The following is a 21525-nucleotide window of genomic DNA, read 5'->3' as shown; positions in this document are numbered from 1 at the left end:
CTACCTAGAGCCTAAAGGTTTTATTCTGAATGATAAGGTTGGCTTTGAAGTATTCCAAGTAGAGAGGTGTGGTGTTTAAAGCTGTATGTACCCCAGAAAAACATGTCCTTAAATTTAATCCATTCCTGGGGATGTGAACCCATTATAAATTGGACCTTATGATGAGAATACTTCAGTTCATGTGCTACCCACCTAAATCAGGATGACTCTTAAGCCTACCACTGGAGTCCTCTATGAGAGAATGAAATTTAGAGATGTAGAAAGCCATGGCAGCAAGAAGCTAAAATCAATGAATCCTGGAAAAGAAGGGAAAGACCAGCAGTGCTGCCATATGCCTTGCTGTATAACAGAATGAAGGATTGCCAGCAACTGATCTTCAGGAAGAAAGCATTGCTTTGATAGTGTCTTTTTGTTGTTGCTGTTTATTTATTTTATTATTTATTTCTCCCCCTACTCCCATTCCTCCCATTGTTTACTCTCTGTCCATTCACCATGTTTTCTTCTGTGTCTGCTTGTATTCTCATTAGGTGGCTCCAGGAACTGATCCTGGGACTTTCTGGAGTGGGAGAGAGGTGATTACTCTCTTGTGCCACCTCAACTCCCAGTTCTGCTATGTCTTCTTATTTTCTCTCCTCTGTGTCACTTGTTGCATCATCTTGCTGCACCAGCTCTCTGCATCAGCTGGCACTCATATGCAGGGAGGCTTTCCTGCACTGGTTGGGATTCCACACAGGGTGGCACTCATGCATGGGGCAGCATTCCCACATGGGCCAGAATTGGTGTGGGCCAGCTCGCCATGTGGGCCATCTTGCCCTTACCAGGAGGTCCTGGGCATCGAACTCTGGACCTGCTATATGGTAGACAGAAGTCCAATTGGTTGAGCCACATCTGTTTCCTGATAGTGTCTAGATTTGGAAATTTTCCTCCTCAAAACAGAGTAAATCAATTATCATTGTTTAAAATGGCCTATTTCATGGTATAGATCTGCCTAGGAAATCAAAACAGATTTTGATACCAGGGATGAGGTGCTGCTATTGAGAAAAGAAAAATGTGGAATGGGTTTTGAATTGCATAGTAAAGGCTGGAAGAATTGTAAGGCATTTGATAGAAAAGGCCTTGATTGCTTTGACAAAACTGTTTATAGAATATATATGCTAAACGTACTTTCCATGAGGACTTTGAAGAAAATAATGAATGTGTTTTTGGGAACTGGTGGAAAGATGATCCTTGTTTTAAAGTGGCATAGAACTTGGAAAATTGAGTTCTGATGTCAGATGGAAAGCGTCACTTGAAGACTATGAACTGGGATATTAATCTGAAAGATTTCCAAGCTAAATGTGGACAGTGCAACTGGTTTCTCCTGGCAGCTTCTAATAAAATGCAAGAGGAAAGAAATTAACTGAGAACTGAACTCCTAGGCACAAAGGAACTGTAAATTGATGGTTTGAAAAATTCATAGTTTCTGGAAAACCAGTCCCCAGAAAATAGTGCTCCAGGGAATGATTTAACTTAACATGGAGTTAGTCAGCAATTTCCATGCAACTCAAAATTGGGGGTGCAACTATGCATAAAGGATCTATGGAAAGTTATTTTATCTGATGATTTCGGACCCCATGTACTACATGCAAAAGTACCAGTTTTTTTGTGTGAGATCACTGTGAATAGAACCACTGCCAACCTGGACTACAAAGGACAGAACCATGGAAGCTGAGGTCTAGATCTAAGACATCTTCTCAGGCCAAGAGAATGGGCCCACCCATGTGTGTGGAAAGGATGATTCTTCCCTGACTCTTGGAGAAGATGGGCTTTCTGCGCCATTGTTCAGGAAGAGTGCTGCCACACCAGTGTTCTGAGAGGATGGAACTTGTGCTCAAGAATTTTCAGAGAACTTAGCTGCCATCCCAGTGCTTAGAGAGTGTGGAGTCTTAATCCCAGGGTTCGAGGAGAGGATGGCTGCTTGGCAAGTGATTGGAAGGGGTGGGGCTACCACTGCATTCTGTGTTTATGGATTGGGAGATTACATATCATTAAGATGTCAATACTACCCAGAGCAATTAATAGATTCAATTCAATCCCCATCAAAATTCCAGCAACAATCTTTGCAGAAATGGAAAAGCCAATCATCAAATTTAAATGTAAGGTTAACGGGTCCCAAAGAGCTAAGGCCATCTTGAAAAAGAATGAAGTTGGAGGACTCACACTCTCCGATCTTAAAACTTATTACAAACTCTTGGTAAACAAAAGAGCATGGTACTGGCATAAGGGCAGACATATATACAAAAGAAATAGGAGTGAGAGCTGAGAAACCAACCCTCAATCAGTTTATGGCCAACTGATTTTTGACAAGGTAGCAAAGACCCCTCCATTGGGAAAGAATAGTCTCTTTAACAAATGATGCTGGGAAAACTGGATCTCCATTTAAAAAAAAAAAAAAAAAGGCAAGGAAGACTCCTACTTCACATCATATACAAAAATCAACTCAAAATTGGTCTAAGACCTAAATATAAGAGAAAACTATTAAACTCCAATTTAAAAAAAATTGTAGAGAAGCATCTTTAGGACCTTGTGCTAGGCAATGGCTTCTTGGACTTTATACCTAAAACACAAGCACTAAAATAAAAAATAAATAGGACCTCATCAAAATTAAGAACTTCTGTTATTCAAAGGAATTTATCATGATAGTAAAATGACAACCCATACAAAAGTAGAAAATATTTGGAAACCACATATCTGATAGAGGATTAATATGCAGCATATATAAAGAAATGCTTCTACTTATCAAAAAGACAAACAACCCTATTACAAAATGGGCAAAAGACCTAAAACAGACATCTCTCCAAAGAAGATATACAAATGGGCAGAAAGCATATGAAAAGATTCTCAACATCATTAGCCATCAGGAAAATGAAATCAAAACCACAATGAGGGAAGCGGACTTGGCCCAATGGATAGGGTATCCACCTACCACATGGGAAGACTGCAGTTCAAATCCCTGGCCTGCTTGACCTGTGTGCAGCTGGCCCATGCACACTGCTGATATGCACAAGGAGTGCCATGCCACGCAGGGGTGTCCCCCGCATAAGGGAGACCTATGGCCAAGAAGTGTGCCCCATAAGGAGAGCCACCCAGTACAAAAGAAAGTGCAACCTGCCCAAGAATGGCGCTGCACACTCGAAGACCTGACACAGCAAGATGATGCAACAAAAAGAAACACAGATTCCCAGTGCCGCTGATAAGGATAGAAGCCATCACAGAAGAACACACAGCAAATGGACACAGAGAGCAGACAACTGGGTGGGTGGGAGGAGGGAAAGGAGAGAGAAATAAATAAAAACTAAACAAAACAAATAAACCCCACAATGAGATACCATTTCATACCCATTAGAACAGCAGTTATTAAAAAACTGGAAAATAGCAAATGTTAGAGAAGATGCAGAGCAATAGGAACACTCATTTGTTGCTGCTGGCAATGTAAAATGGTACAGTTTCTGTGGAAGACATTTTGGCAGTTCCTCAGAAAGGTAAGTATAAAACTAAAATATGATCTGGCAATTCCACTACTAAGTATATACCCCAAAAGAATTGAAAACAAGAACTCAAACAACTATTTACACACTAATCTTCATAGTGGCATTATTCACAATTTCCAAAAGATGGAAGCAACCCAGGTGTCCATCAACCGATGAATGGATAAATAAAATATAGTGTATACATTCAATGGAAAGTTATTCAGTCTTAAAAAGGAAAGAAATTCTGATACATACAGCAACATGGATGGCCACTGAAGACATCTTGTTGAGTGAAATAAGCCAGACAAAAACAGAACAAATATTGTGTGATCTCATTGATTTGAAACAATTGGAATAAGCAAACTCATAGAGTCAGAACCTAGAATATAGGTTACCAGGGGTTGGGGTGGGGATATGGAAGGGGAATTACTTCAAATGTACTGTGTTCCTATTTGGAATGATAGAAATATTTTGGAAAGGGATGGTGATACTGATAGAACAACATTGGGAACACAACAGCACTGCAATATATGTCTGAATATGTTTAATAGGAGAAACATTAGATTGTACATATGGTAACAGATTACAAATTTTTAAAAATCTGGGGAAATACACTGTACAAACAAGCAACCCTAAGTTAAACCACAGATTTTAATTAATAGTATAATTATAAAAATGTGCCACCATCAGTTGTAACAAATATTCCAAACCAATGAAAAGTTTTGGTGGTAGGGTAATATATGGGAATCCTGTATTTACACCTGATTTTTCTGTTAACCCACAATTTTTCTAATAAAAAAAAAACCCAAACCAAACACATAAACTAAACATAAGCAAATAAATTCCCATTGTTTAACCTGACCCATTTCATGGTATTTGCTTTAAGCACCCTGGAAATAGAACAACAGCCTTCTGGCTGTTATCTGAGATGAGGACGATGGGATGAGTGGGGGAAACTGTAGACATGAGCTATGTAAAGTGTTCAGATAGGCATTAATGTTAATTTTGAGATTTTTATTTGATACCAGTCACCATTATATGTCCAGCTGCTGGAAATATTTTTGGAATGTAGGAAATGTTAAAACCAGAGAGGTATTTTATGATGATATTTAAAAACATCAGTTGATGACGATGACATGTAGTGCTTACTATGGGACAGGCACAGTTATAATCCTCAGAGCAACCCTGGAAGAGAGGTATTAATATTTATATTTTATGAATGAGAAACCTGAGGCACAGTGAGGTTAATTATATTCCTTATAACCTGCTTACACTTAGTATGAAGCAGAATTGTTACAAATGTTACATCAATTGTAACAAATGTTCCACACCAATGCAAGTGGTGTGGTGGTGGGGTGGTATATGGGAATCCTGTACTATATTGTTTTGTAAACCCACAACTTCTCTAATAAAGAAAAAACATTTTTCAAACTGTAAAAAATAGAAAAGGAGCTGCATTTTTAAAAAGACAGTTGCTAAATATTTCTAATGTGACATCCTTTGTTAAGATGGATTTTCTACTTACCATTCTTGTGCTCTATTGCCTGGACTAGGAGTCGATAACTAAGGTAGGCTAGTGTAGGGAAAGGGAAGACTTGGGTCACAGCTGAAGACCTGGCAGACAACACGGTGGACAAACAACATGGCCATGAGACTCCACCCAGAAACCTCCTGAGTGGAAGGCTGCTGGAAAGATTTCCAAAGACCCGGCTATAAGATTCTACTTGGAACTCTTTCCGGGGTCAAGGAGAAGCCCCAGATAATCCCAAACAGGCCTCCTCATTGGGCCTCTAAGAGCTAACAGGTGGGGATCATAAGGCAACCAATCAGAAGAGCAAAAGCCTGGAGCTTTTTCCAACATTTGGAAGGGGGAGGAGTCAAGGTTCTAAAAGGCCTAACCTGAGGCTTCTGCCTGCATGACTCACCCTGCAGCATGCTGCAGTCCATATCTAGGAACATCCATTCTTTTCTTATTTCTTAATAAACTCTTTACTCCCTTTCCTACCCTATGGCTGTCTTTAAATTCTTTCATATGACATAAGTCAAGAACCTAGAAGCCCAGGACCCAGAGGGTTCTGCTAGCATAATCAAAAGTCCATGGGCAAAATCCAACTCACCCTTTGATTTTGTAAATAAAGGTTACATGCACATGCAAAGACACTGAGTTGGGATGTAAACTCAGGTAGAATGACTTCCAGAATCACACTATATGCTTCAACATGAGAATCATGGAAATAGCCAATACCATGTACCTCCTGATATGATGCGTTGGGAATAAATCAGCATCATTTCATCACATCTGAGATGCTCCTGCCAAAAATGCATAATCTGAATCTAATAATAAGGAAAAATCATGCAAATCCAAATTGAGAGACATTCTGCAAGATAACTGGACTACACCTTTAAAAAGGTCAAGGTCATGAAATACAAAACTCAGCCAAGTTAAAGATTAAAGTAACCTGAGAACTGAATGCCAAGCATTCTTTTGGATTTTCTGTTGCTATAAAAATCATCACTTTGACATTGGCAAAATTTGAATAAATTTTGTGAATTAGAGAATAATATTGTGTCACTAATGTCTATATTATATATCTCTTAAAACATACTTAATATGCTTTAAAACAACATGTTTGAAACTATTGGCCAAGATTTCTAGGCAGAATAGATACTTGATAAATATATGTGGACTGTATGAATGAAACGTGTAAGAATTTGAAGCGATTTTTAAAATTTGATTTCTTAATACCAAAACTGGGAATTCTCCTATCATGAGGATTTTCCAAGCACAGTGTCTGGTAGCTAATAAGAATAGCTATAATTATTGAGAAAGTGATACTTTACCATCACCACACTCTGGCATCATCTGTGGAAGTCTTGAAGGAAAGTGTCACTTGTACTTGCAGAGAGGAGTGAATAGGTAGAAAGAATGGTGTGAGCAAACTCCTAAGGGAATGCTGACATTTTGTTCTTGCAACAAAACTTGAAGTATTTGACTGAGAAGATTTAGCCCATGTAGGGGAGTTAAATTTAGAGATGTAGGGAGAGGGTAGCTTACCATATCTTGGGTTCACCCAGTACCTACTAAGGAGGGATTAAAGGATTCTGAGTAGGGGTGATATGTCCTGTGCATTAAGAGAATTAATTTAATAATAAAATAGTGAAGTTATCACAGAGGTAGGAAATGAGCTAGGACATTATTACATTAACCTTTCATTATTTAACTGTAGTTAAGTGTGCCTACTATTAAATATATTTGAAATTTTTTGTTTGGGCTATAGCAGTTCTTTTTAAAAATGGCCTCTATTCTATATAATTCCTGCTAAATATTGAGGTATGACAAAAAACATACCAGGCAAAACGTGACAGTGGTTTACCCTTGAGACTAAAGTGGGTCATCTGTAACACTTGGCATCCTTTTATTTATTTTAATTGCAGCTGAACATTCAGGGCATTTCTACTAGTCCACTATATTTAATAACTATCATAGTTATGGTTTCCTGGAAGCAACAGATATGCCCAGAGAAACTTATTACTTTATTGAAAGTTCATCTTTTAGAGTCTTCCAGACATGATGAAACATTTAAGGTCTTGCTTAGGTCTCCAGAGTATAGCAGAAGTGTAGTAAATGGACTTAGAAAATGCAAAACTGCTACATTTCAGATGGTTGCTGTAAGTCATTTGTTACATCCTGACTTCACCCATAAGACACTTCATTCTTGTGTATTTCCTTAGGGAATGCCTCTATTCCACATACAAATAATAAAGAGATTTTGTTTTTTGTTTCTATCATCATATAAGGGTAACTTGGTGGCAGATATCTGGAGAAAGATTGTAATGATTTGGCCCTTTATTGCATCTTACCTTTCTCTCTAAGATGGTACAGCATGTTTCATATCTTAGGGGCAAACAAAGATTACAGGAACAAGGGACTCAATTTTATTTTATTAATTAATATTAGCAACACATGTTCATATATCAATAGCTACATAATAGTAATTTATTTATCTGTCTCATTAACAGTATACAAAATAAGAATCTATATTATGTAAGTACATGTCAATAACTTGATTCAACCTCATGTTCACTGATGGAGTAAACGGTTATTAGAATGATGTCATTGACGTTATCGTTCGGCTTCAGGGGCATTGCAGGAATCCCGCTCCCCATTGGCCCACCCATCCACAGCCTGAGAAGCCCACCAATGGCAGCGGCTCTGGGTGGAGGGTCGCCCACATCCAAGATGGCGCCCCCAAGAGCTGGGAGAGGGTGACCGCTGGGGAAGCGGCCTGGGTTGGCCCTCGGGTTGCCGGGTCTGGGGGCGTCTGGCTGGGTCCCCCCGCTGGCCCACCTACAACGCCTACCCCGAGCCAGAGCAATGGCCGGGGAGAACACGCAATTTTGGAAGAGGAGCGCCAAGCTGCCCGGGAGCGTCCAGCCTGTGTATGGAGCACAACACCCTCCTCTGGACTGAGGGCTCACCGAAAACTTCATTAAAGAGCGGTCAAACGTCAATGCAGTTCCTCTGAAGAATAAGAAGGCCTCCAGTTTTCATTAGTTTGCCCGGAATACCAGTGATGCATGGGACGTTGGTGATGATGAAGAAGAGGACTTTTCCTCACCTTCTTTCCAAACCCTGAATTCAAAGGTTGCTTTGGCAACTGCAGCCCAGGTGCTGGAAAACCACAGCAAGCTGAGGGTGAAACCAGAACGGTCCCAGTCAACAACATCCGAAGTTCCTGCCAGCTACAAGGTCATAAAGTCCAGCAGTGAGGCCCAACTGTCCAGAAACTCCAGTGATACATGCCTGAGGAACCCTCTCCACAAACAGCAGCAGCTCCCTCTCCGACCCATCATCCCTCTCGTTGCCCGGATCTCAGATCAGAAATTCTTCTGGGGCTCCCCCAATGACTGTCCAGGAGAAAACCCTCCTGGAAAAGTTCTGTCAGCTTCTCTCCAGCCACAACACTGACTTAGATGAACTGAGGAAGTGTGACTGGCCAGGGGTTCCCAGGCAGGTTTGTCCTGTAACCTGGAGACTCCTGACTGTGAGTTCTGCCTACCTTGTGGGGAAGTGTGAGCCTCACGCTGTCCTTCTTGCCTGATGAGGGCTATCTCCCCGCAAACACTGAGAGAAGGAAGTTGACCCTGCAGAGGAAATGGGAGGAGTATTTTGGCTTCATTGAGCAAGTATTATGACTCTCCAAACGAGGAGCACCACCAGGACACCTACAGACAGATTCACATTGACATTCCAAGGACAAATCCTCTCATTCCACTGTTCCAGCAACCACCTGTACAGGAGATCTTCGAGAGAATTCTCTTTATTTGGGCCACCCAACACACTGCTAGTGGGTAGGTCCAGAGAATTAATAACCTGGTTACTCCGTTCTTTGTCGTCTTCCTCTCAGAATATGTGGGTAAGGAGCATGAGTATCAAATTGAACAAGCTATTGCTCTTTCTTATCTTTGATCTATTTTTTTGTTTTCCCCCAAGAGTGTAGCCAGTATGTATGTCTTACTAAAAAGGAGATAATGGCTTTGGAACACACAATTAAAAACCCTGTTTTAAAAGCAAAAAAAAAAAAGATGTCATTTTAGTTGAGAGGGTATGGAGTTCTTACTGATAAAAGAACTATTTCCTCTCTACCATCACCTTGGGAAAACCAGAAAACCAAACATTAGATGTGCATTCATTTGTGTTATTCAATATTTTATCAGCTGTTTTCTTAGGATGCATTAAAGAAATAATAAACACCACTGCATTTTCCAGACTGTGCAAAGGCACTGATTACAAATTTAATGCTGAATGCGAGGTGCCAGTGATATATTCCAATTCATACTTTTGCCTTCTTTGAATAATTTGGAATTAAGATGATTATAGATAGATACCTTATCTATGTCTTAACTGTAAATATACTCCACTTTATGAATGGATTTTGGGGGCTCTTCCTGTAATGATTAATGGTTTGGTAATGCACCCTAGTTTTTTTACTTTTCAAAGAGAACAGGTTATTTAAGAAATATATGTTGGATGTGTCTTACTTTGCCAGCTCTAGGATAATACCACACATGGTGTGGCTTAACAACAGGAATGTATTAGCTCATGGTTTCAGAGACTTGCTTGCTTTCTCCCAGGATCTGTAGGTTCTGCCTGGTCATCAATCTTTGGGTTCCTTGGCTTTCCCATGACACGGCGATGTCCTCTTCTTTCTTTTTTGGGCTCAGTTGACTTCCAGCTTCTTCTCCTCTATAAAGCCTCTAAGAATAGGATTAAGGCCCAACCTCATTGAGTTGGGCCACATCTTAACAAGAATAGTAACTTCAAAGGGATCTACTTAGAGTAGATTCACACCCACAGGAATGGATTATGATTAAGAACAAGTTTGTTTTTTCTTTTCCCTGGGATATGTAATTCAACCTTCCACAGAATATTAAGAGGAATAGAATTTCCCATTTCTTGCTAAGGGGGCTTGTTTGATGATGGAGATAAAAAAATCAAACTTGTTGAGAAAAGCTACACTCAAGATGAATAAGTAAAAATTGTCCTTCTGCCTGCTTTAGGGACTTAGGCAAAAAGAGCAAGGTACAAAAAGTATAGAGAAGTGTAAAGCCCATTTTATTTTGCACTAATTATACGTTTAACAAAAAAAATTAAGGAAAAATGAGAAGATGAAATTATTAATATTATCTTTTTAAAGTAAATGATTTGTCAATGAAAGAACAAAATGTATACACTGGGCACAGATATCCTATAATCCTTAGCCAATGTTGGGGCTATAAATTATGTGAGTACCCACATAACAAAGCAGCATGAAATCCAGGTATGTTTACAAAGGAATACTCAAACCAAGTGCTGGCAACTTGAACCTAAATAACTGATGAAAGTTGATTACTGGAGGATATAACTTCTTTATCTTTAAAGAGTGACATTTTGTGCAGCAATGCATGATATTCAAGCAATGCATGATATTCAAAAGCTACAATGAGTAAGCAGGCCAGATCTTAGTATTGTTCTCTAAACTACTTGAAGCTGAGTGCCCAAATCTGGTTTATCAGCTCCCTGAGCAGGTTGGCCCAGTAGGGTATGAAGTTGGTTATGGTTAATGTAATCATGGCTTCCAAGGGGGTGTGAAATTTGACAAGCTATGTGGTGCAGTGGTCATTACTGAAGTGGGTGGTTTGACTAGAAGCTGACTTTATGATTTTCATAATTTATTTTTTCCTTGTTCCTGGAGCATCCTGAAACTTACCTTTTATATTATTATTATTACAATGATGAATTCTAAACTCAGTTAAAGTTCTTCCTCCTAGCCCACACATTTTCCTCTTCTCTCCTTATCTTCTCCACTCCTCTCTGTCTTCTCTTCCCCTCTCCTTTTCCCTTTCCATTTTGGTTTCCTTTTCCCTTTCCATTTTGATTTCCTGTTCTGTTTCTTTTCTTTGCTTTCTTTTTCTTTTTTCTTTTCTGTTTTTTTTTTTTTTTTTTGAGAGAGAGGAGGCTAGAGTATTAACATAGCTTCTTTTTCAAGTATTAGGATGACTAGTTAATATTTCATTCTAGGAGTTTAGCATTGGAGCACTCACCAAGCAGGACTGATTAACTTTAACACTGCAACAATTCATCAGGAAAGTGAAATGTTATATTTCCCTTTGAATAAAAATCTTTTCTTAATCTTCTATTATTACAGTTCAATAACAAATCTCCATCTTGAGCAACCTTTTCCTTTCTTATCTCTCCTATATACTTAGTATGTTGAAGAACATAGTAATATCTTACCATCAATTTTATGACTATTTTACCCTAGGACAGTCTTACATATCTATGAAATAACCTTCTTTTGTTATTCGTACAGAGGAGACAGGCTCTGGTAGACTTTTAAACAATATTTAATTTGAACAGAATTACAGGGAATTTATTTTTAGTGAGAAGTAAATGCTTAAAATGGAAATGAGTTATATATATTCATAAACATTAGCAAGGTTATAATATTGGCTAGCAAAGACTGTGTGAAAGTCTTGATTATGTTCATAAAGATATCAGAGGAAAAGAAAATAGCCTTATATTTGAGTTCTATGCTTCTGCAGATCTGTATCCTTAATCATCATATAGGTTATGGAATACTTTTAAATTGTTTCTTTTCTTCTGGGTTCTTATTTGTAAGTATAGATTTCTTTTTCCTGTTTTCCCTGTCAAAGTAACTTACAGTCTCAAACAGAACTGCCTCAGAGGCAAGGAAGATTCCTTATTGTGGTATTATGCAACACAATATAACACATTCTGTAAACTCTTCCAACTGCCAAGTCTTTCTTGCACTGCATCAAAAATGAGAAGTACACAGAAATTGTATTAATTACAAAGAATAAAACTACAATGGCTGAAATATAATACTATCACATCTTCAGGCAATTTTCCTCCAGATGAAATGATAGTAAAATTCAACTAGAGAGTAAATTCCACACTAAGAAAGTTGGATGTCCTAAAGTGAAAATATATAGCATGACCACTACTTTATTGAAGCCATATGTTTGAGCATTTGCCTACTCATCAAGGAGATAGCAGTTTTCAGGGGGGCATTGCTGCGAATAAGATCTACGTTGAGAGGTGTTGAAGAAGCTGTAGATTTTCTATCCCAGGGAAGAATTTGGAAAACAATTCCCTGGCTGTCTATCTAAGTGAATGTAATTGTTTTGATAAGCAATGGCTTGAAAGTTGCGGTGACTTTGAAATGCAGTTTCAAAGTTACAGGTTAGTGTTTCTTTCTTGAACTCTTCCCTCCAGCTACACTGATCACTGGTTGGAAAGCTCATAGCCAAGGTCTGACTGCATTGTTTTTGGTCTATTCATAAAAATGCATTTATGTATATATTTATAAGTGAGTTGTTGGATCTTTTGAGTAAAGAGGCCAGCATCAAGTCAAGCAAAAGTCACTTCTTATATTTTAGATCAAGTGCCTTAAGTGTCCTTCCAATTCTATTGTTTGAGTTCCTTTTACAGAACCGTTTCTAAACCCTGGCAATATTGATATTTTGGGCCAGACAGGGCATTGTGGGGGGAATGAGGCTTCACATTGTAGGATATTTAGTAGCATTGCTGGCTTCTGCCTACTAGATCCAGTATCACACCCTCATCGTTAAAATAAAAAAATGGCTCCAGATATTGTCAAATGTCCCTGGAGGACAAAACTCATCCTTGGCTGAAAACCATCCTTTACAAAGCAAGTCAGCAGCTTTTGAATTTTGAAGTATGAGGGAAAACACTTATATTCTTTGTAAAAAAAAAAATCTTTTACTTCCTATGAAATGTAGAATTAGGGGCAGTGGGATTGAGGAAACAATATAGAAACTGGATCCAGTCATTCCCATGCTTTACGCCCTGCAGTGGCTACTCAAGTCAAAGAATGTAAGATCCAATGTTTTTACAATGGTCTATAAGAGTAAAATTTTTCATAATCTGGCCTCTGTTCTCATTTTACCCTCTACTATTTGCCCCTTGCTCTCTCCAGCCACTCAGCCACTAGCTTTCTGAAAGTCTGCTTCTTGAACAAACCAAGCTATTTCTTGCCTTAGGGCTTTTGCACAAGCTTTTCTTTTTTTCTGGAATGTTCTTCACCTTGTTTGTGTACAGCTCTTTTTCCTCCTTGTCATTCAAATTTTAGCTTAAATGTCATCTCTTAAAAAACTTTCTGACCATCCTATCTTGATAGCAAATTCCCATCCAAGTTACCTACTCTATTCCATTACTAGAATATTCCCCACAGCATCAATGCTATCTGAAATGACACTGTTTATTCACTTCTTTTTCTTCTACCTTTCCCTTCTCCAACCCTTGTCTAACTAAGGGCCCCTGGGGAAGAGGAAGAAAGAGATCACCCCTAACAAATAAAGTGTTGGAGACATAGTTGTATTATATAATGTCAAGCCAGTTAATGAAATCTAAGAGAGAGGGTTAAAACACAAATCCTATTCTTTTGTTTAAAACACACACACAGGCTTCTAATTCTTTTGCAAAGTGTCTTCTGAGATTTCAGATTTTAATGAAAGATAATTTTTAGCTGGTTCCTATTTTTATTTTCCAGAAATGAAAACATATGAAAAGAAAATATCTAGATCTCCAAGCTTGAAAGTATATTACTGATACCAAAAATACTTGCAAAGTGGTGTAATAGATAAAACTCCACAGAACTGCATTTCATTTGACAGTCCTGAGACTTTTTTCAATGACTGCACAAAAGCATTAAATAGAAATGACCTAGGGATCGGTATTGGATCAATACGGACCAGTAAGTTTGTGAAATCAATTTTTTGCTCCTCAGATACAGGAAAATTGATATAACAAAAGCTGTGTAGCTCCTATTAATTGCCCACAGTAACAGAAAAGTTATCAATTAATTATTGACACGTTCAAAACCATAGGAAAACAGCAGTAGCTCCAAGGTTAAGTGTGTAATATAGAAGCCTTCCCTAGCTGAGTGAAGGTGTGCAACTAGAAGCCAAACAGATTTTATAAAAGTAAATAGTTACAAAAATTTATAGCTCTTTATTTGGGTTCATGTCCCTCCCCAACTCATGTCTTGCCTCAGACATTAGGGATCTCAAGTATGCCTCTTAAAGCTTTTGATAGAATCCCTGATAACAACATTAGTAATTAACATTTCCTAGCATTTACCATGTGCTAAATATTTTGATAAGCAAATAACATTAAGTATGATGCCATATCAGAACGGGAGACAATTAGAATGTGCTCTGCTGCAAGCAACAGAAAACCTAGAAAAAAGGGGCTTAAGCAAATGTGATTTTAAGTTTTTCCATATATCAAAAGTTCAGAGGTTTAGTGTCCAGGGATGGTCCATTTGCTCCATGGTGTATAAGAAATCCTCTGCCATCTTACTATATAGTGTGCTTCCTCATGTACACTATAGCTGCTTCTAGTCCAGGTACTGTGTCTACACCAGAAACAAAGGGGAAAGCAGAAGAGAAATGGCTAAAATTGATTCCCTGGTGATTCTGCTCCTGGATAAGAATCTTTCTCAGAAGCCCCTCTCAAGAATTTCCTCATATATCTCAATGGCTAATGTCAAGCCCGGGAAAGTTGAATATTAACTTTGACACATTGATGCCAAAAACTAATTGGGATTTGTGTATAAGGACAAAAAGGAGAATGGATATTGGGTAGTCAATTTGCTGCCACTGAGATTAACCAAGATAAAGTAACTTGAAATGTCACATGGCAAATGAAAGGCCAACCTGAGTTTTGAATCAGGTCTGTCCAACTCCAAAGCACATGTTGCATGTCTCTTTTTTTTTTTTTATATTTAATTTTTTTATTGTTACATTCAAAAAATATGAGGTCTCCATATACCCCTCACCCTCCTCCCCCTACTTCTCCCCCCATAACAACAACTTCCTCCATCATAATGTGACATTCATTGCATTTGGTGAATACATCTCTGAGCACCGTTGCACTTCATGGTCAATGGTCCACACCATAGCCCACACTCTCCCACAGTCCACCCAGTGGGCCATGGGAGGACATAACTTGACCTCTGCTCAACAATTAACAAGTTGAGGAGGAATGATTGTTGGTGTGTTTCTTTGTGATTCTAAAATTAAATTGCTTGACAAAAAAAAAGTTTATTAAATTCAAACACTTGTGAAATTGTGAAATACAAATTCACAGTTTACCTTATTTATACCGATCAGGTTAGAAATAGAATATTTTGATTATGTCACTGATAACAAACCCATTATTAGAAATACAACTTATGAATTTGACATTGCATCTTGTCCTGCTATAACTGCTCGTTTTTTCCTACCATGGTGTCCATAGGTATGTTATATATTCTTTCTGTTACTATAATTTTAAAAGACATACATTTTAATGAAATGGGCTAAACTTGGCTTTCTAAAAGTCCATTTTCATTGTTTAAGTATAAAATCTTTGCCAAAAGCATCATAAATGACCCAGATATTCTAGAATAGAGAAAAACTTTGAACAGTCCAAATGTATTTGCTGTATAGATAGGAATTAGCTGAGCCAGATCAGTCTTTGGCTAAATAAAGTTAAATGTTCAGTTCAAGGCTACCCAGCTATTAACTGACAGATCTGAGATTTGACCTGAGGTCTCTCTGGCTCCATAGCATATACTCAAACACTGTAACTTGTTCTAGTCTGCTAAACTACTCTAGCAGATACCGTGAAATGTGTTGACTTTTACAAAGGGAATTTATTAGATTACAAGCTTACAGTTCTGAGGTCCTGAAACATCCAAACCAAGGCATCATCAAGATGATGGCTTCTCCCTGAAGTCCAGCTGTTGGTGATCCTGGATTCCTCTCTCACATGGCAAGGCATGTGGTGACATCTGCTGGCCTTTCCTTTCTTTTCCAGGTTTTATTGCTTCAGTTTCTTGCTCTGTGGCTTTCTCTCCCCTTTCTCTCAGTTTTATCGAGATGTAATTCATATACCATACAATTAATTTTAAGTGTGTACTTCAATGGTTTCTAGCATATTCACAGACTTGTGTATCCATCACCACAACTCATTTTAGAACATTTTTATCATCCCCAAAAGAAACCTCATACCCCATTGGCAGTCATTCCCCTTTCTGCCACCCAACCCCCAGCTCAGCCCTAGGCAACCACTAATCTACTTCTTGTCTGCATGGATTTGCCTAGCCTGGACATTTCACATAAATGGAGTCATGGAATCATACACTATGTGGTCTTTGGTGACTGGCTTCTTTCACTTAGCATAGTGTTTCCAAGGTTTATCCATGTTGTAGCAAATATCCAAATTACATTCCTTTTAATGGTAAAATAATATTCCATTGTATGCATATACCACATTTTATATATCATCAGTTGATGGACATTTGGGTTGTTTATACCTTTTGGTTGTTATAATTGAGGTTGCTAAGAACATTCATTTACAAGTTTTTGTGTGGATATGTGTTTTCATTTCTCTTGGGTCCACACCTAGGAGCAAGATTGGTCATATGATAACTCTGTGTTTAATATTTTGAGTAACAACCAGATTATTTTCCTAAGTAGCTACACCATTTTACATTTCCACCAACAGTGTATGAAGGATCCATTTCCTGTAGTTGTTGATGTTCTTTATCATTAAATATGTTTTCCTGGAAATGTATAATTTTCTCAGCATGTTTTCCTGATGCTTTTGATAGAAGAAAAGCTATTCTTCTTTGAGAAAATTCAGGTGGTCACAAGTAGAAAAGGTTCTAAATAATGAGGTGCATTAACCTCAGGAATGCCTGGAATCTTGTCCAAGGGGTGCATGAGAGAAGGTGATGATGGGTGCCCAAAACATGTGTGAATGGCTGAGGTCAAGAATTCATGGATGAAGACTGTCCACAGTGTTTTCATGTTTTCAAGACAGAGAGAGTTTGGTTTAGTTATCTTGTATCAAGTAATTCCTCATGAAAGCCATCTCAGCCTTTTTAGTGCCATTAACAAGTTTAGAAATATTATTGTTTAAAGATAAGCAGATACTGGGTCTACAAATTTATATTCAGTGAAAGACACCAATGTACCCTATAAAATATCAGCATTTAGTAATGAAATTACAAAAATTTCCTGAAGAGGTTCAGTCTACAATTTATTTCCATGATCATTTGTTGGAAGCTTAACCAATTAGATTTAATTTAAAGGACTGATGGGCAAAATGAATTTAATGAAATTCAATGCAGAACAGAAGCACATTGTTTATCCTGTATAAGCTGACTTTATGTCTAGATGCATTGAAATGTGACAAAAACAAAATTGTATATTTAGCTTCTATAAAGCCTGAGATCCTGTTAGCTTTTTATTGCAAGATGGCAAAGAGCAACAGCAGCAGCAACAAAAAATAATAAAGAATTACAAATGACCACAAAAGAACTTTTTCTGGTAAATTATAAACAAATATGAGATATCTGTTTTTATCAGTATTTTATATATATATATTTTAAAGATTTATTTGTTTTTTATTTATTTCTCTATTTCCCCACCAATTGTCTGCTCTCTGTGTCCATTAGCTGTGTGTTCTTCTGTGTCTGCTTGTATTCTTGTCAGTGGCACCGGGAATCTTTGTATTGTTTTGTTTTGTTTTTGCATCATTTTCTGCATCAGGTCTCCATGTGTGCAGCCCCACAACCCCACTCCTGGGCAGGTTGCACTTTTGTCTCGCCAGGCTGTTCTCCTTATGGGGCGCACTCCTTGCATGTGGGGCTCCCCTACGTGGGGGACACCCCTGTATGGTGCCGCACTCCTTGTGCACATCAGCACTGCATGTGGGCCAGTTCACCCCATGGGTCAGGAGACCCTGGGTTTGAACCTTGGACCGCCCATGTTGTTGGTGAATGCTCTATCCATTGAGCCAAATTTGCTTCCCAGTAAATAGTGTAGTACACCACAATGATACTAAAGGTAAATTAGTCGTTTAGAATATATATCATTTCAAGAGACAACCTCACTAACAAGAAGAAAGCCGAACTTTCATTGTTATTATTTTTCAAATATTGCCAATACCTTCCCTACCTAACTTCTGCATATTCAGTGAGCTACTTTTTCAATAATATGTTATTTGAATTAGTAAAGCATCTTTTCCTCTCCATTGCTGGTTTAAAAGGCATTTCCAAATTCACTTTCCTTTCATAGGAAGGCAGTTAAGTAGACATCATTCATAATTTTCTGTCTAGCTAATCTTCCTGCTTTTATCTATGGTCTCTTCAAACACCCCTTTGAGGTCCCAAAACCATTTAATACCTTTACTATGAATCTACACTAATACCTCGTTAAATAAGACCATCAAGATCTTACCATTTGCCAATTTTTCATGCCTTCTAATGTATATGGGCTAAATTTAACAAACTGATTGAAAAGTAATCCTTAGTAACACTGTTTTAATGGAAACAAATTACATCTGTGATACTTCTATATAACAGTAAAAATCAACACTTACGTTTGGGGTCTAGAATATATAATATATTCAAGAAGAAATTAAAAACAGGTATTTCAATGCACAGTTCATTGGTGATGAATGAAATGCATAATGCATATGGAAATCATAGATTAAATTAGTGCCTAGAGGAGAGATGGAGATGGAATTAAATTTGGAAAAATCCTTTTATTTAAAAGTCTTGGGCATATCAAATAAATAACATAATAATTAAAAACAGTATTATTTATGCACTGAATAAAAGAAAAATGACCAAATGAAGTCCAGTCATAAGATATCTCAAAATAAATAGAGTTTTATAAGGGCAGGAAAAAAGATAGGTGATGTTGGTAATGGTTTCAGTAAAATGTCCTGATGTGGATTATGTTCTTTTGGCATTGTGGTAGGTGTATGTGATGTGAATAGGCCTCAGAGAGATGAAATTTAACATTCAGTCCTCCCACAAATCTGCTCAAAACACTGTTTTGGAAAAGAAATTGTTCTGTAGCTTTACCTGTAATTTTGATTTTTCTCACACTATCCTAAAATGAAGTTAATTTAAGAAATCTATATAATGGATTTCTAAACTTATTCTCCAATAAATCACTGCTATTGTAATAATGGATTACTTAACATTTCTACTCAGTGCATGGAATTCTTGTAGGCTCTTCTAATTAACTTCTCCTATACAGACCCTGTCAACTACTACAAGAATAAGTGGGGGCTATACTTGGTATTTCATTTCAGAAAAAAATATACTTGTTATCTGTATCATCTGATCTTCAGCTCTCTATAAGTAGGGTTACCATATGATTTATCATGCAAACTAGGACATTTTTAAGAGCAGAAGAGGCACTATTATAATTATGGCAGAAATATAGGTGTAGAGTGGGAACAGGAAATATGTAACATATGGCTACTCTACGTATGGAGATTTTATGCCCAACAATAATCCAGAGTTCTCTGATTTTATCAAGATGAAAACAACCAAAATATTCACCAACTGTGGAATGGATAAATAAATTGTATTTATATAATGGAATACTACACAACAATTTAAAAAGAATGAACTATGGTTACATGTAATGATATGGATGAAATTCATAGACATAATGTTGAGCTATGGAAGTTAAGCTGTGATTATATGATTTTTTTATGATCTTTTAAAATAGGCAAAAAAATAGATGGTGAATAAGGTCAGAATAATCTCCTTTTATGAAGTATTGAAAGAAGGCACAAAGAAGTCTTCTAAGATTCTAGAAATCTTGAATTGGTTAGTAATTACATATTTATACGTGTTTAAAAGTTCATTTTCTTATGACTTTATACTGAACATAAGCTAAACTTCAAAAAGTGAAGCAAATGTAGGAAAGGGATAGTATTCTCAAATGTATCAGAGAGCAGTTATCAGAATAAGTTCAATGGATGTTGGTTGGATAAAAATAAAGACAAAAACAAATTGAATGTTTACTACTTGGATCCTCTGCCAGGTAAAATCCTTCCACCCTGGCTCCCAGATGTACCTTTCTAGCTAAACTTAAAATTTTGCAAAGATGCTTTCTGTTCTTTATTGAATTTAACTTTGTTCCTTACCATATTTATGACTTTGCTTATTCTGAATTGTTTCTTTAATATCCTTTCCCTCAATAACTGCCTGCCAAAATCTTCCCCATTCTTTGAAAACCCACCTCAAATCCTTTCTTTATGATTTCCCCCTCAGTTATACCAAGAGACATGTCCTCGGTTTCTCATTTTTTGCTCAGCATTGATTCATCTTTCTTTTCTCTATTCTTTTAATTATTCATTCAACAGATCTGCTGGACCTTATTCTTGTAACAGGGAATAAATACAGTGGTGGATGAGACCAAGGCTTTACCCAGGAGGAGCTATACTTTCTTACCTAATGGTCCTTATTACTACATTCTGCCTTCTAGTGTAGGTTTTTTGTTTCTGTGTCTGAAGCCATTCTACCTTAATAAAGCTCCTTGAAAACATGGGGTCCCAAATTTTATTCATCTTTACATTCCCCTTAATGCCTCAGTGACACTAAATGTTTGTGAATTAAAATAAATTTAGTTGAATTGCTTGAAAATTTTCTGTGGGAAAATACCATAAAGGATTTTACAATTTGGCTAACAATAGGTGGGTGATAAGATTAGTTAGCACTTTTAATAACCCAGGTCCATTGTACAGAAAATGTGCTGCCTAAAATTTAAGATGTTCTCCAATAGAATGACTTCCCAAGTTTCAGCAGAGCCTGTGTGAATTAGGTTAATGTAATTCAAATTATTTCCGCTTCCATCAGTTTTAAACTTGGTTTATTTCACCATTTATTCAAAGGGTAGATAGGATCTGTCACCAAGATCTCTAGGAGATTAGCCTTTGTACTCCATATTACTTTGTTAACATGCCTGTTTGTTTTCATGAGAGTCTTAAACCCAGTTCAGTTTGAATTAGATTCAAGTCAGAACGCTTTTGGGGAACTAATTTAGAAGCTTTGAATTAGATGCTTTTCTTCCTCTTTTGACTTCCTTCTCTTGTATTACTGTTTATCCTCAATTATTGTTGAGATTTGTATAACCTTGCATCAAAGATGACCTCTAAGGGGAACAGATGTGGCTCTATCAGTTGAGCACCTGCATCCCACATAAGAGGTCCTGGATTCATGGTCCCTAGGACCTCCTAACAACAAAACAAACAACAAACAAACAAATGACAAAACCAACTCGGGGAAGCTGATGTAGTTTAGTGGTTGAATGCTGGCTTCCCACTTATGAGGTCCTGGGTTCAATCCCCAGCCTCGGTACCTCAAAAAAAAAAAAAAAAAAAGATGACCTCTAAGATACAATGATCTTCTGTTCTATTGCATAATTTTTTAGGACTTTCTTACTGCCTACAAAATTACATTTAGAGAGAATCCCAAGTTCCTAGTATATAACATTAATAGCGAGAACAGATAAGCCTACATATTGGATTCAATATACAAACCATTTAATGTGTTAGTAAATGTTATCATCCCTATATATTTTATTTCTTGTTATGTAGATATTTTGTAAATATAGAACAAGGTATAGCCATGAA

The 21525-nt window shown here is 37.3% G+C and overlaps 1 pseudogene; it reads left to right on the top strand.

Annotated features, from left to right (window-relative positions):
• The first annotated feature begins 7772 nt into the window (after positions 1-7772).
• Positions 7773-21525, top strand: part of LOC101427774 (TBC1 domain family member 22B pseudogene) — a 103114-nt pseudogene continuing 89361 nt past the window's right edge.

The sequence above is a fragment of the Dasypus novemcinctus genome, chromosome 12, assembly GCF_030445035.2.
Source record: "Dasypus novemcinctus isolate mDasNov1 chromosome 12, mDasNov1.1.hap2, whole genome shotgun sequence".
Lineage (NCBI taxonomy): Eukaryota > Metazoa > Chordata > Mammalia > Cingulata > Dasypodidae > Dasypus > Dasypus novemcinctus.
The sequence above is the reverse complement of the archived record's forward strand: the minus strand, read 5'-3'. Positions and strand labels throughout refer to the sequence as shown.